This window comes from Onthophagus taurus, chromosome 2, assembly GCF_036711975.1.
Source record: "Onthophagus taurus isolate NC chromosome 2, IU_Otau_3.0, whole genome shotgun sequence".
Classification (NCBI taxonomy): Eukaryota; Metazoa; Arthropoda; class Insecta; order Coleoptera; family Scarabaeidae; genus Onthophagus; species Onthophagus taurus.
In genome coordinates, this window is record NC_091967.1 from 9,126,913 (window position 1) to 9,142,785 (window position 15,873).

At 35.2% G+C, this 15,873-nt stretch overlaps 1 protein-coding gene across 2 annotated transcripts in view; it reads left to right on the top strand.

Annotated features, from left to right (window-relative positions):
- Positions 1-15,873, top strand: part of LOC111427073 (irregular chiasm C-roughest protein teiresias) — a 109,972-nt gene that overhangs the window by 27,295 nt on the left and 66,804 nt on the right. The gene's annotated exons all lie outside the window — the stretch shown is intronic.

Consider the following 15,873-nt stretch of genomic DNA (forward strand, 5'->3'; position numbering starts at 1 on the left):
TGCGATGTGTCATCCAGCATGTCGCGGTCTTGTATTATTCGTGACTGCCATAAACTTTGTCTTTGCCTCATCGATAATGAGGCCCATCTTCCTCGCTGCAGCTTCTAGAGTCGACACGGTTTCTTAAGTTTTCCTTACTGATCCGTGTTATCAACATACGCAAGAATTCTTTTAAGCTGTGTGGATGTGGTTCCCATCTTGTTTTAATCATATATTACCGATATCACGTGCATCAAATTTTGGCAGAAACTATTCTACGAATGGCATGGTGACTCCATTGATTGTAACATGGCGTTCAAAGCGATTAAGCCAAAAGTGAGCTTCATCGCTGAAGATGATTTTTTTATGAAATTCAGGATTACAAACTTTTGCAGAGCCCAATTTAAGAAGTTTCACTTAAGTAGCGCTTCAAATGATCAAGATGCTTCAGTTCTTGAGTTAATTTGATTTTGTAAGGATGTAAGCCAAAATCTTTAAGCAAAATTTCGCCACAATGTGGTTTGAGAAATTCTCAACTCCTATGAATGGCATAAAATCGCCTAATTCCTTTTTAACTGAAGCACTTATGGTTGCGATTTGTTATTATTAGACTCTTAGTTAATTAGAAGAGTTGTCAAACACAACAACTCAAATGTTCCTTTTTCTAATAGTATACTTATATAGTATATTTACAGAATATCTATGTAATTATAAAAGTTAAAATCATTGTATTTTTTCTCATAATAAGATACACATATCGTATGTGTAATATTTTCTACTTTTTTGTTTCAGGTGAGTACTGCAACCGTGTAATTACAGCAGAATAATGAATGCACCGAGTAACATGGTAGGAAAATAACGGGAAAAAACAGTGAGTAGTAGACGAGTCACATTTGACATGAACGAAATGTAGATCTGCAATAGAAGCCGGCGTCGTTTCGTCGCAACTAAAGCACATACAGTATCCTTCCTGAATACCTTAAGTAGCGTTCTAGTTTTATCCGGTAGATCTGCTACCGAGGTAATATATTACCGTGGCGGGGTGCCTACTGCAAATACCTACCGTTGTGTCTGGAGGTCGAGTGAGTACTCGGCATGCAACGCCAAGACCGCGGGTATGGGTAGTTTTCAGACAGGCCTGAAACCATTTGATGTATGATGTAGACGTTTTCTGGGGTTTCCGCGAAAATTACACGGATATGTGCGGAACTACATGGTTCGGGGGGCGGTTATTTAAGGTCCGTGCTGAATTCTGATTTCACACAATTGAGTTAATACATCATACGAATCTGTAGTGCTCAACTGCAGGTGTTCTGCTTTATAGCCAGTTCTATACCGTCGCGTCGTGGACGTAATGGATCTGGCCAGTCCAGATATATGTCAAATGTATTCGTTTTAATAATTCATTTAAAACATAAAGAATTTTCCTCTTATAATATATAATGAAATAGTATCTCAAAACTAACTCATCGGCTCAACACAATAGCGTTTTGTGTGGTCGCTGGCGAAAGAAAATTACGGCAATGTAGATAAAGCGAGTTAATGCGGTTACGGGAAACAAATGATTGGAAGAGATCCAACAAATTCCCCGGGCAACCGATTCAACCGCAGTAATGGGAGTCAACGGGTTCAAAAGATAAATATTATATAGCTCACGTTGCAGGCGAGCGAAAGATATGGGTTAAAGCGTCATATTTTTAGAGCACAAAGGCCAGTCGACCCATAATCTTTCCCCCTGAAAAATTTCAACGAATATTTCGGGGTAAATTCATAAAACGTGTGAGTATGGCGACTATTTGGACTAAGTTACCATATCAGAAGATTGTTGCCAAAGATCCAATTTGATATAAAATTAGATAATATATATTTGATGAGAACGTTTTTAAATTATGGGTTATATTAAACCAACAAGGCTATAAATAGAACAAAAAAAAAGTCTTAACGTCCTTCAATGTCCCTAGTCAACTATATGACGGTCGCCCTCCCCGTTTAATCTCGCAATAAATTTTCATGTGTAACACGCCCTGAGGACACCACCGTGGTCTCATAGATTTCCGGGTATTCCCGTTGCAGTACATACGCAGTGTGAAATTAATTGCCGTGTGGTGTTATCCCAAATCCGGGTAGTGCATATCTTATAATTAGTATTGTCGATTGTTGAGAGTAGAATTAGCTACTATGTGATATCAGAACGTTAATTAAATCATACAGACGGGAATGTTTAATTTTTGTGGTTTTTCTTTTATTTTTTGAATTAAAAAGTGTAAATAGTTAAATTTTTATATATCTTTTAGATAGAGCGGCAATAACTTGGTAAGTTGAAAACTTCTTCTAAGAATTGCGAAATTTTACAATTCCGGCGTTGAATAAAATGTGTCTTGTCGTCCGTGAACTATTTCATTTAAAAGTTTTCATCTGCGCGAACACCAACTAGTTGGTTGAGGCTAGTTGCACAGCCACACCTTGACATAAACTTTCTGGACGAAAATTTCAGAGGCGCCCCATTCGCGGAGGAAGTCAAACATAACTTTGGTCAACCGTGGCCGACATTGCGCGCCATTGGCTTTGTATTCTGGTATGCATTGTTGGCAGTCGGTTCGTTTAACCCCTTTCGTCTTTGCTTTACTACCAAAAGCTCAACGATTCTACCAGAATTCAAACAAACGACTTTCGGTTAAAGTTTTCATTCAGATTCGTACATTTTTCTTTTAACTTTTCCACTAACATTTTAGCTCACCATTCCGAACGACTAATTTGTAATATTTATTTGATTTTATTCAACAAGTTTAGTTTGGTTTACAGTCATTTGATTAAATCTCTAGGTGTTAATATAAAACTGATGTGGTCTATAGTTCTTCGTATTTGCGTAAATAACCGATTCACGAACTCAACCGTTCGAAATTAAACGTCACTACGGCGTGAGTGTTTTTGTCGAGCAATTTCAATTTCTCATGGAAATTATAGTTGGACGACCGTTAAAATGAGTTATTATTCGTGGAACTGGGTTCCGTCCTTCGCCACGGTTACAATTACTGCCAGGTTAAGTGGCTTTAGATTAATTCCGTATAAACATTCGGATCCGCTAAAGCGACTGTGGGGAAGCGCGACCGCGTCCTAATTGTGTATCTTGCGCGAAACTGCTGATTTACTGCGTGTATCTTTGGCGCACACCGAAAGCTCTAATAAGGAAACTCACTCGCAACGAGTTTCTAGGTACCTACAACCAAACTGTTTTGCGAACCTTCGTTACAGCACCCAGCATGATTCACCAGAAACTGGCGAGCATTGGATTTCACACTAAGAAATTTCAACAAGAACTTTGTTCCAAACTGATTTGTTTCTTGTTTGCCCGTCCAAATCTAAAATGTAATTTCAGTTTCAAAACATTTCAATCTGTAATTAAAATTTCTTATTTCAAAAAAACTTTGGTAATAACATTATAATTACCGACGAATTTATGAGATTACATCATAATGTACACCGATGGTGAATATCATTGTTGGTTATCGACATCTTAATGCGATTATGCCTAGACCTGTTCGGAGTAGGGTAAAGTCATTCGATAAGGACACATCCTTAAATTAATATCGTTAAATTGAACAGTAGTAATCTAGTTTGTCGTAGAGTTTCTTAGTAATTATACATTGAATAATCCTCGCTTCAAGTGAAGTGATTAAGATGAAGTGATAAAACAATCAAAAGTAATAAGAATAATAAAAGATCTTTAAATTACATTGTAAAATCCTTATGATATAAAAGATAAGCCTGAGAAAGGATAGAAAAGTAGAAACGTAGAAGATTAATTGCTAAAACGAATTTTCCGAGAACTCCGTATTCTTATAATCAAAAGACGTAAAAGAGATATGAGAAAAATGGTTTCAGGTTTTATGAAAAATGTATGGAAAAGTTCTACAAGTCATTCAAAAAGTAATTAGCGTAGCTCAAAATATTTTTTATTGAGAAAAAATTAGTTAAAACTGTGCGCTAATCGTATAACATTTACTCGTCTAAATAAGTTTGTTTAATAAATTCTTTATTGTATACTAGTATACAATTTTCAAAATTAATGATGGTTGAACGCTCTACTTTAAGATAAAACTTTAAAATACTTTGCAATTCATTACAAATTCTTGAAACTTCCAAAATTTATGATAGTTTAGTTAATACAGCACCTTCTTATTCCAAAACTTGCAACTTTGCAATTATTTAACATCTCAAACGGTTTTCTGTCAACGCCTCATTAATATTTCAGTTTTCCTGTAACGCCCAAGAAAGATGTGAGACCCGAGAAATGGTTATTGCATGATTTATGTGAAAGTAGGACGTTGTCGGTGTCATTATTTTAAAGGTAACGTGTACTCAGTTGTCCTTTCATATTCGATGGTAACGTAATGCTTCACAAATCATCTCCATGTCCGCGTTAATCAATCCATCACTGATATATAGATGGCGTTTATCTTCCGTGCTACCCATATGGGTCACGTCATAAACCCATTGCACCGTGATTAATTAAATTGTTGTCTGGTCAATTCTCTCCATTATTAACAGCATCCGTGTCCTTTGATTTGGCTACATATTCATGCGCTTTTCTTTATTTTACTTTGATTCTCTAATCTAGAAAATAATAAAAAAATCCACCTATGAAATCTTAAAAATAGCTTTAGCCAGCAGATACGTTTCATCGATCCACTTTTTCAAATGCGCATACATTACTGATAACCGTACGTTACCTCGAAAATGAAACCATAATAGTATTTCATTCTTAAGCGGCTTTTTCCCGGCGGCTTTAAAATTTCAAACTGAAACGCGTGATGCAAGGATAAAGCGAGTTCCCCCGTAGGGTTGTGAATTGCTGTTTAATGAGCGTTCATAATAGAACCTGGTGTATAATGTGAATCATCAATGCAAGTCAACATAAATGCATTTTTCAGATGAGATGCCTTTTAATGATACTATACAACGCAAACAGAATACGTGAACTAGATACATTGCCTAATTAATTGTATACAAAGCATGCAAATGCTTGAATGAAATTGTTTTATGCATACTATATTCTAAATATCGATTTAATTCTACTTTTTCAATTCAATTCAATTTTAGATATTAACAAATAATAACGAAAAGAACTTCGGTTGTGTTTCTATCTGAGCGATTAATAACAGATAACGCTCACAAATACACATGCAATTGGAATTTGGATTAAACCACATTTTCAATTATTTTCAATTTTAATTAGACCAGTTCCGACGAGTAGCGAGATAAATTAGCATATTAATCCAATCGTGAAAAGGAGTATAAATTGAATTCCATAATGTAATAATCACAACGTATGTCACATTTTTGTCATGTGTACACAATGTATTTTTGCATAACTGGAGAATATAAAAATGTGCCTTTGTTATAATATTACTGTTCCTGTATGTAGATTTTAGTAATTATGCATGGTGCAGGTGGGGTATGTGGAGCAGTGATGATACAACAAGAGATATGAGAGTAAACAGTTGCGAAAAGCTGATGGGACAGTGTGATGAGATAGGACAAAAAATATGTAATAGAAATAGATCTAATAGATAACAAGACAGGGGTGCAAATAGATCTAACCGCTAAGTTTAGCCTCATTTGAGGCCCCAGTGTTAACAAATACTTCAGAGCTGCTCCCCATATTGTCCTCGCATACAACAAAACTTTCTCCTACATAGCCATAGAAACTCATCATAAGATATTATCCAAAAAAGCGCACCCAATAAGAATTCCAGTAAAACTCCTCTTCGTGTTAGATATAACTTGACATCATAAAATTGTTCAGGTGTGTCTTAGTGCTTTCTTGGTAGGTGCTTTTTATAACATCGATACTTTGTACTCAATTGCAGTGCTTCTTCTGTCTGAACTTTAGCGGTCAAGTTTTTAATTTAAGAGTCATTATGATTATCTTCTGCCTTCAGTGCTTTCACTATCAAGTTAGGGATTGGGTATCCGCAGTCATATTTCCTAGAAATTTCTTGTGGTCATCGTGAGGTCCGTCCTATTCCGAGGCAGGTTGTCACTTCTTTCAATTGATTGTTCATTTTGATACAAACCCACAGTGCGTTGACATCTTCCGTTTTGGATAGAGATACGTCATCTAGATATCACCTTAGCTTGTGTTCCTGCGTGACAGAGACCCAACCCAACCCAAAGGAGTATCTGAGGCAAAGGTGTATTTCATAAAGTAGTTGTCGGTGTATAATATTGCGTTTTCAGTACTATGTTGTAGATTGAAAAATGTGTGATAACCGATAAACATGTGCTTTTGCAAAGTCTTTAGCCGCAGGTTTTAGATAAAAGTATTATAGTGAATGATAGTCTTGGTGATTATTCATATTCCAAGTTTTTTTCCAATTAATTTAGAAAAAAATATCAGAATAGCAGTGTTATATAAAATACTGTTATTTAAAATTGTTATAAAAATTTATTATGCTTTCCATACCCAGTAATAACAAAAATTCTTTGAAAATAAATGTCACATATGAAAAAAGTTGGAGAAAAATATTTCTTAAAGATGAAAGTAAGCGAGCACTGTCCAAAATTGTTTTGGGAATTGTTTCCAATTCCATTTTTTATGCGTGATGACACAGGGATTTCGCCCCGTTATTTTTATTGCTATGTTACGTTTCTTCCCTCTCCGCAATATATCAAAAGACTGTACGATAACTTTGTTTCTAATTTGGCATTTACGACATTGGCGTAGGTTCTCCCTACGAAATATATCAACATCTCACTCCCTAATATATTTTTATAATTGCATGCCTTAAATAATCTCTTTTTTTATTTCAACTTGATTTTTATGATTGTTTGACGCGAAACGATATCTGTCGTAAATATAGGTCGTTTGGGTCACCGATAAGGCTCAGATAGTATATCTACGGGAGGCTCGTCGTAATTGGATGGCTTGTCGCATAAGACGACAGAACGAATTTGTTTTCGAGAATTTTCCGCGTGATACACAACTTTCTCGTTAGGGGCACGCTGACATCTCATGAATTGCAAACGAAAGCTCGCATAATTTTCCAAGAGTCGTCTTCCCACACCCAAAATATGGAAATGAGAATCAAGCATAACTACGGGAGTACTCACGTACGTTGACGCAGCGTGTGAACTTCAAACGGCACCATCGGCTGGAGCGGCGCCGTTACGCTCAACATCCGGACGTCCTGCTTACCATTACTGCCTTCTGTCATATGCACAACATCATTGACGAGCATTCTATTCACACTATACATATTACAATGGACGAGACTATTCCGATATGTTCACGTCATCTGACATCGTGAATGCGCTTACACAACTATAAAGTTTAATGAAACCTTTATTAAAGATTATATTGGTTAACTCAATATTTAGTTAAAAAATTACTAGTTATAGAAAATTGAAGTCATACATAGAAAATATATTTACTTTTCGTATGATCACAGATATGTAACGTAAGAAAACGTCGTCTGAGTATTTATTTAAAGGATATGATGCGACTCAAAATTGCGACGTTTGTGTATTCAATCATTTTGAAGTAAAATAAACTTGGTAGATATCTCGGAAAGAACCAATATCCCATTCGCAAACATAAAATTGTTATCTAGGGCAATCGCTGGTATATAAAGAATATTTAACCACTTTCGTACTTCTATGGTCAACTAGTACGGGAATAGCGTTAAGAATGAAACGATTTTATCGACGAAATAGGTCATCTGTCGTCTTGTATGTTGCAGATAGATTGGATTTTTATCTTGAGAAAATCTGTGGTTTCTTCTAACATCGGATGAAATAATAATCTAAATTTTTTTTTGTTAGAGTATTTGATCCTTCGACACGTTCACCTACATCTAAGGATATAGAGAAGTGCTGAAGAGTATTTGTATGCCGTTGACCTCGGCGCAAAGCAACTTAGGCCCTTAATGGTGTTTTATGTTTCCTTACCGTCTGAGCTGACAAAGTAGAGAAGATTCACAGGAATAAATGGCTTTCCTTTGCCAGTCTCGCAACCATTTTCTACATATACGATACGAAAGAGAACCTTTCCGTTCGGAGATACTTTTATTTTTGGTAAAAACCTCCTCTTCTAAAACGATTTTAATGTTTTATTATACTTTAAAAAACATTTCGTTGTTTTTAAATGGATGTCATATTGTAATGGAGTAATCCATTATACGAAGATAATTAAACCTTCGTTATAAGATGAACAGAGTATCAATCATACCTTAATCTAATGCCAATTGGAAATTAATGGTGGACACTAGGTACTGTAACAGCACGTTGTATTTCATGCTCTAATGAAGACAGGTATATTTCATAATCTGTTATGTAATGCATACCCTAACTAGCTCGTTCACCGTAACGGACTTTCGGACATCAACTATAATTGGACGCGAACAATTCCATTTAGAATTAAACAATAAGCATTCATAAAATATCTACACAAAAGAAAAGATTTCAGATTAAAATAATAAAACACCGAAGTAGGTAATCTGGTGTGACATAAAGGTAGAATGATTATGCAATTCAAACCTTTACTGGAATAAGCAGTATCTGTTGATTTACTGTGGTCAGAACTGTAATAAAAGTTCTACTGGTAGCCATACATAGAGAGATTAAAATGCATAAAGCGATATAAATTATCAAGGTATTAAGGACTAATATCCCATTATAACCTCATTTTACGGCGTCCCCGGGGATTTAAACAGGGAGTTATGAGAGTGATATTAAAAGTCTGACGCTGTGCGTTGTTTCTATTTTTTATTCGCAAAAACAACTTTAATATTCGCCATACGGCATCCACTCTGCGCCGTTGCGATAACATTAACTTTAATCATCCTCAATCTATCTTCTAAAAAATGAGAAAGCATTACAATCATTAATAAAGTTCGTAATTTAGAAAAATGAGGGAACGCTAATCGTAATTTCCATTTAGCCATCTTTAAATTAAAAACGAAAGAAAAACAAATTCCAACTGTAAAACATTGACTCATTTTAAACATTTCTCATGAATCGAATTTCGTTTGTAGCGGCATCTGGTTTTTACGATGTGTGTTGCTTCCATTTTCTTAGGGCACGGTATTCGTTATCGATTGCCCCTCGTCTGTTTGCTCATTCAAATTCATGCGTGATAAACAGTTCGCATTCTGTAGAAGATGGTCTCGGGAAATATTCCGATTCGAATGGTGAAAGTTATTTGGTGAGAAATGTATGCGACGGTATAAATACGTAGATCCCATCTGTTTAACCTACCACGAAATGAATGTTTCTCGAATGTTTATATCTTACTGTTGTCGTGCACAAAAGAAATATTTAAAATATCTATTTTCTCAAGTACGAATAAAGAGATCTCAATTTGTTAGTATTTTCTTATAATATCCTAAGGGCAAAGATCTCTTTTCTGTAAGTAACATATGGTGATTCCTTATCAATCAAGAACTTTATAGCGAGGAGGATTAAATGTCTCCAAAAATACCTCGAGAAACTGCTCATTCTTTCATTATTGTTTTTACAACTTATAGATTTTGGGTTGCGAAAACTTGCCCATTCCAAGATAGTTTGGAATCAACGATTTGATTAGAAACGTAACCAACCGGAATCAATCACCATAAATATTATCACTAGATATTGAACCAAAAACTAGAATTTAGTTCCTATTACTATAGAAGCTGTATATAACTTCTTCACACTGGAATCACCCGCAGGACAATGATATTATCCATAGAATGCTGGAATTACTCACCACATGCTGGCTTCATCCATTATAAGCTGAAATCAATCGCTATATTCTGGTTGTAATAACTATGGAAGCTGTGCCTATCTTATGGATATCAGATCTAATCACTTTCGACACTGCACTCAATAACTGGACACTGAAATCGCCAACGGGACATGACATTATCTACAGAATACTGAAATCATACGTTAGATACTGGAATAAACTGCTATATTCTGATTCCAATGATTATAGGAATTTCTGAATACTGAAATTAATTTATATCAATTGGTAGAATGAACTGGGATGATGTCTGTTTTTTTTCTTTGGTCGTCTGCGAATTTGGGTTGGGTTGGGTTGGGATGAGTTGGGTTGGGTTGGATTGGATTGGATTCTCTAGAATATCTTTTACGAAGAAGTAGTATCACGAATTGGAGGTCCAAGTCAGGTAAATAGGAAGTTCTTAGGATTGGTCGTGAGATCGATTATGCTATACGCTTAGGAAGAAGCCCTAAAGTACAAAAAATACAAAAATCTAATAAGACCAATAGAGAGAAAAGTATCAATAAGTCCTCTACTCGTCCAAGAAAGATCCAGGAACTGGCGAAATAAGGACACACGGATTGATGAAAGTCATAAGGAAATGATGAATCAATGGTTGAAAATCAACTGTCATTAAAAATGTCAGTGTGTGGCGGGAGAGTGTCACAGCTACCGATTACCATACAACACAAGCGATTACACTTCACTACTCAGTATTTCCTAGTATCTCAAAGAGATAAAAAAAAATTACTTAGATGAGTGTTGGTTTAGATGTGGGAAACCCGACACATCACTACGCACCATATTCCACTATGATAGATTCCAGCAATTAAGAAATTCAGCTGAGATCAAGTTGGGAGAAGCAGTCACCGTAGAAAGTACACTGATTGGACAACAAGGCACCACTACGATGGACTTTCTAAGGTAAGTGATGCAGATGAAAAAGGCTGCTGAAAGAGAAAAAGTAATAGAAGCAGAACAGAAAGAATATATTTTGCAACGGCGTTCCTAAATTCTGTAAGCGAAGAAATAGATGGAGGTTTGGTTGGATTGGGTTTGGTTGGGTTTGATTGGGTTAACACCCAGCATTAAGATGCTGGAATTATTCATAGCAGTCTGGAATTATTCACATAATGCTGAAACTACCCAGGGGGTAATGAAATTATCCACAGAATATGGAACTGCGCACTGAATACTGGTCTCATCTACTAGATACTAGAATCATCCACTAGGTACTGAAACCAACCACTATGTTCTCGTTGTAATCACACAACACTGAAATTACTCACTTAATATTGGACCAGATACTGGAATCAACCTCGAAATTATGATTCCAATGAATATAAAAACTATATGTATTTTGTGGATACTGGAACTAATTTCTGTAACTACTACATCTAACAATAAGATACTGGAATCATCTACACAATGCGGGACTTACCTACTAGATACTAAAATCAACTTTTTTTTAAATTGTATTAATACTAGTTAGTTTGGATTTTGAAAGATAACTGTTGGTTTTATAAAAGGGAATTAGAATGGTCGACCATAATTTAGTATCTGTCTGAAGCGTGCGCTGAGTTTCAATAAACTCGCAACGTTTTTTACAATAGGCCGCGCTATTGTGAAAACTGTCAGCAAGCATTGTGTAAGCGAATACACGACCGTAAAGCCCAGTGATACGAAAACGCGTGATTTATTTGCGCCGTTCGAACGAACTAACGAATATTCGCCCGTTTGAACGACGGATCTCGCAAAACCGTCTCGCTAATCCACTTTTAATTAAATGTACTTTGAGCAATATTTTTTCCAGCCGAGACGTTTCTTTGTATAGTATTGATTGATTTCGGTGTAGTTTCGTTTTAACTTAAAAGTTTCGGTGAAATTTTAAAATTAACCGCAGAAGCCTTAAAATTTTCGTATTCGCTCGGTGATAATAAAGGAATTAATGGGAGTCCGTAGTACAAGAGGACGAAGTTAACCACAATGGCTGGTCATCCATCGTCACGTATTTACGGCCTCTTTGACTTTACGCTCAGGACGTGACTTTGCGGATTAAGTGCAGAAAGTCGATAATTCGCTCGGGTGAATTTATAGCTTAGCATCCGCACTGATAAAGCCCTAATCTAATTGCGAAGGTGGTTCGCTCTTTTGTGCGATGGAATTAAATTTTGTACGTTAGGTGAATCTACGGATCTTCCTATACAATAGTTATTGTATAAAAGAGAGTTTTTATTTTAACATCTTATTTTTTTATTGAAATTCTGTATCTAACAGAATTGTTAACGTGGGATTAATTAATTTAATTGGAACGGGATTTCGAGATTCATGAAAATAAACTTTTAGGGAAAATATAAAATTAGGAACTTGTTCTTTTTAAAAGATAATAAACAAGAAATTTCTCAAAGACGGGGACGTTATTGCTAGAATTTATCACAAAAGTTTCAGAGTAATACGATAAAAGAGATGTGGATATTTTCACAATTAATTTAAAACTTGTTCTTGCCGTACTTGGTATCTCTAGTATCCTTTCCGATGAACTTTATTTATGAGCAGTCTGAAAACAACAATAAAAAAGTTTTAGATAAAATAAAATAACTAATTATTTATTAAGTAATTAATAATTGTTCATAAAAATAATCGCTAAACAAGAAATAGTGTTCTATAAACGAAAATAATATCGGAAATACGTGATGAGTTGAATTGAAAGCATATTTCTAACCGCAGAATCGTACCCAGTTCAAATGATATCAAGCTGTTTTACACGTGCAGTAGCTTACTGAGTTCGAGTTAAAGAACGACACACTCCACATACTATATGTACGTGCTTTTCTGAAAACAACATTGACATTGCCCTCGGGTATGAAACAAGAAAGAAAAAATAGTACGAAATAAACTGGATACTCGGAGATTTTTCGCTCGGTGGGTCCGTTTTATGTGTTCGTGGTTTGCAATACGAATTTTCTTTTCATGTAAGGAAAGAAGTTGAAGAGAGTGCGTGATGTATATTCTAGTAGAAAGACCGACGTTCAAGGTAACTGGGCCTTTATTCAAATTTAAGAGACCGTGTTTTAAAAATCTAATCTTACAAACATTTTTGTGATATTGGTTACTCTTGTTAACTGAAGTTGAAGGAAATTTATTATGCACACCCTTACAAGAAAGTACGAATATGTAATTAGAAGGACACTCGTCTCAAGGAGAATATTAAATTTTCTTCCAAAACTAGAAAATCAGTTTTCAAGGTAGCGAGAAGATTTCGCGTCTGCATCTCCACACAGGACTGTTCTCTATAATTAATGCATTAATTAGATTTGCCATGTTGGGAAGTTAGAATTGCCGAGAACTTATTACACATAAGCATACAATATTACCACGTCCGCCCTCTAGGAGAAATGTGTTAAGATTTAAATGTGAAATGTGGACGTGTCGCGGTAGCTACAGGCGAAGTTACGCAGTGCACTAGATCTCCTTCACCAAGATCATAAATTTTAATGCAACTCTGTCACAAATTAAGTTTCAGATTTCACGTGCACATCTTAATTTCGCCGTTCTCTTCTACGGCGCTTTATTAACGAACGGAACTATCTGACTGTTCTTGTGGGGAGCAGTGCCGTTCATTTCCGGGTGGAAACGGTTCTACCGGATTAAACCGTATTGCGGCAAACTGACGATGTCAGGATGCCATTGTACAAATGATTTAATAAACTCGTTTATTCGCCAAATATGCTGTTGTGGAAAATTGTGGTTAACCATCATTACCAGAGATCTGTCATTTCCGAACATTATTTTCGACACTCCCACATTATGTTGCGCAAATTCAAATTAATTTAGTTAATATTTAATGTGCTTAAAGAGTATTGTGAATAAAAATTTTTCGGGTATATTTGTGGCGTGTTATTTAGAACCTATATCCATACTTCGAATATTTAACTCTCACTCCAATTCAGGTATTATTGTTTTATTGTGTTTTAAAACCATATCATTTTTTATGGACGATGTAAATTTTGTTTTGTGCTCGAATATGCTTTTTTTTGTTTTCATACGTTTGATTCGCAATAGAATATGCGTTCCATTTATTTTACAACCAGCATCAAAAAGCTCTGGTAGTTCAAATAGAAAAAATAAAAACAGTTTTATAGGGCGCTATGAACGGGATTTATGCGACGACTTTTATCGTCCACTTCCAAGTTTCCACCAAGCGGACACAATTAAGATATAATCGTAGATAGAGATCTCCGTAGCATCTATTGTATACCAACCGGAACATAGCTATTATTCTCCTAGTTTGCTTACGGCAATTTCTTACTATCAAATAATAGTAGTCATTGTCTATTTGTTTTGCATGTATGTTTATATTCAACCAATATTGAACATGCAACGTTGTATCTCTATTGGTAAGTTCTCGCGCCGGTTTAGGTCAGTATTATTAATCTTAGTATCGTATTAATATCGTTTACACCACGTCTGCGAATGTTGGGTTCGTGTATTATAACCACTACATACGTATAATTGCTCTCGTATACGTACGTTGGCGTATTAACGTTGTATAGCTAGGTTACATCGGATAATTACTCAGAGAGGAGGATACGCATTATCTCTAGAATATTACAACCTATAGACTAGGGTGGGCGCCAAATTACTATAGCCGAATTGTGTTGATCGAAGGTATAAGATAATGCCAGTCAATGCATATTTATAAACCAATCAATATGCAAATTATGAGAGGGTCGTAATTGCTATAGTATTACCCTAATATCGTCATCCTATTTGCTTCACAAATGGATGTTATATAGAATTTATATAAATGTCTCGTTGTCTTATCGATATGCAAATTGTAAAGTTCAATTTGAATTAGTTAATTTAATTCTTTTTTGTCGCTGTTAGGTTATTTTTGTGAGCTTATATATTACATTGGAATTACAAGGTTCTATTTTACGATAAGCCATCTAAATGTTTTTAAAATTTCGTTATAATATATACTTAAAAGAATTTAACAGCTAAGATCTAGCTAAATAAAAAACATTCACTCCAACTCTACCTAAAATAACATCTGCTGAATATCGGTTATTTGAGTTACTTTATTTTATTAACCTGAACCTAAATCAAATCGAACCTTACTACATTTATCTCATCTCATTCGCCGAAAGGCAATTATTTTAAATTATACTGTTTCTCAATCCATTAATGTCAACATCAAGTGTCCAAAAACACAACCAACCTAAATCAAACTCAAATACATTCTGTGGTGGGAAAGCAGACAACTCATCATATGCCCATACCATATCAACTGTTTGGTTTCCACCCCATTAATTGTTGTACAAATCCTAGTTTTCTCATTTAGTACATGTTCCAATCTTGATACTCTGCATGTTCTTCTTAGAAAGTCCATCCCCATCATTTCAAGGGTTGCGTTCACAACGCTTACTCGATTCACCCAGGTTTAACCCTAGTCGTTCATAATGACATCCATGTGGACAACATATATAATAATGGATGTCATTATGAACGACTAGGGTTAAACCTGGGTGAATCGAGTAAGCGTTGTGAACGCAATCAAGGTGTTTTCTTCTTTTCGTAGTGTGCTGCCAGTATTGTGACCCGTATGTTAAAATTAGCTCTACTTGACCATAACAACTAATTTCTATTCTTCAAATATCTATATGGTGATTCTCCAACTATACGCACAAACTTGGGTATTTATTCCTCATGACAAATAAGGACTAATAGATGAAAAAAATTGTAGTAAAAGTTTTTTAGTTTCCTAGATATTTGATATTCGACATCTAGATAATGTATTTCGAAATATAGTGGATATTTAGAAATATCCACTAATTAGAAAACAAAACTTAGCAACCAGGTTTTTCGTGGTCCAAATAAAAACCTTGAATAAAAATACATTTGATTAACGACTTAAATTCTGAAATAGATTTATAGGTTGGATAAAAACAATAAACTTATTTAAAAACTGTTGCGTGCATATAAAAGAAAACAGTGAAAGATATCTCCTTAGATTATCATTACAATACAATCGCAGAGTTGAATAATTAGAGCGCAGCTGCAATTTATGCGTTGGTGTGGTCAAAATGGTTCCTGGAAATAGTGAATAAACTAGCGCGATAACTCAACGA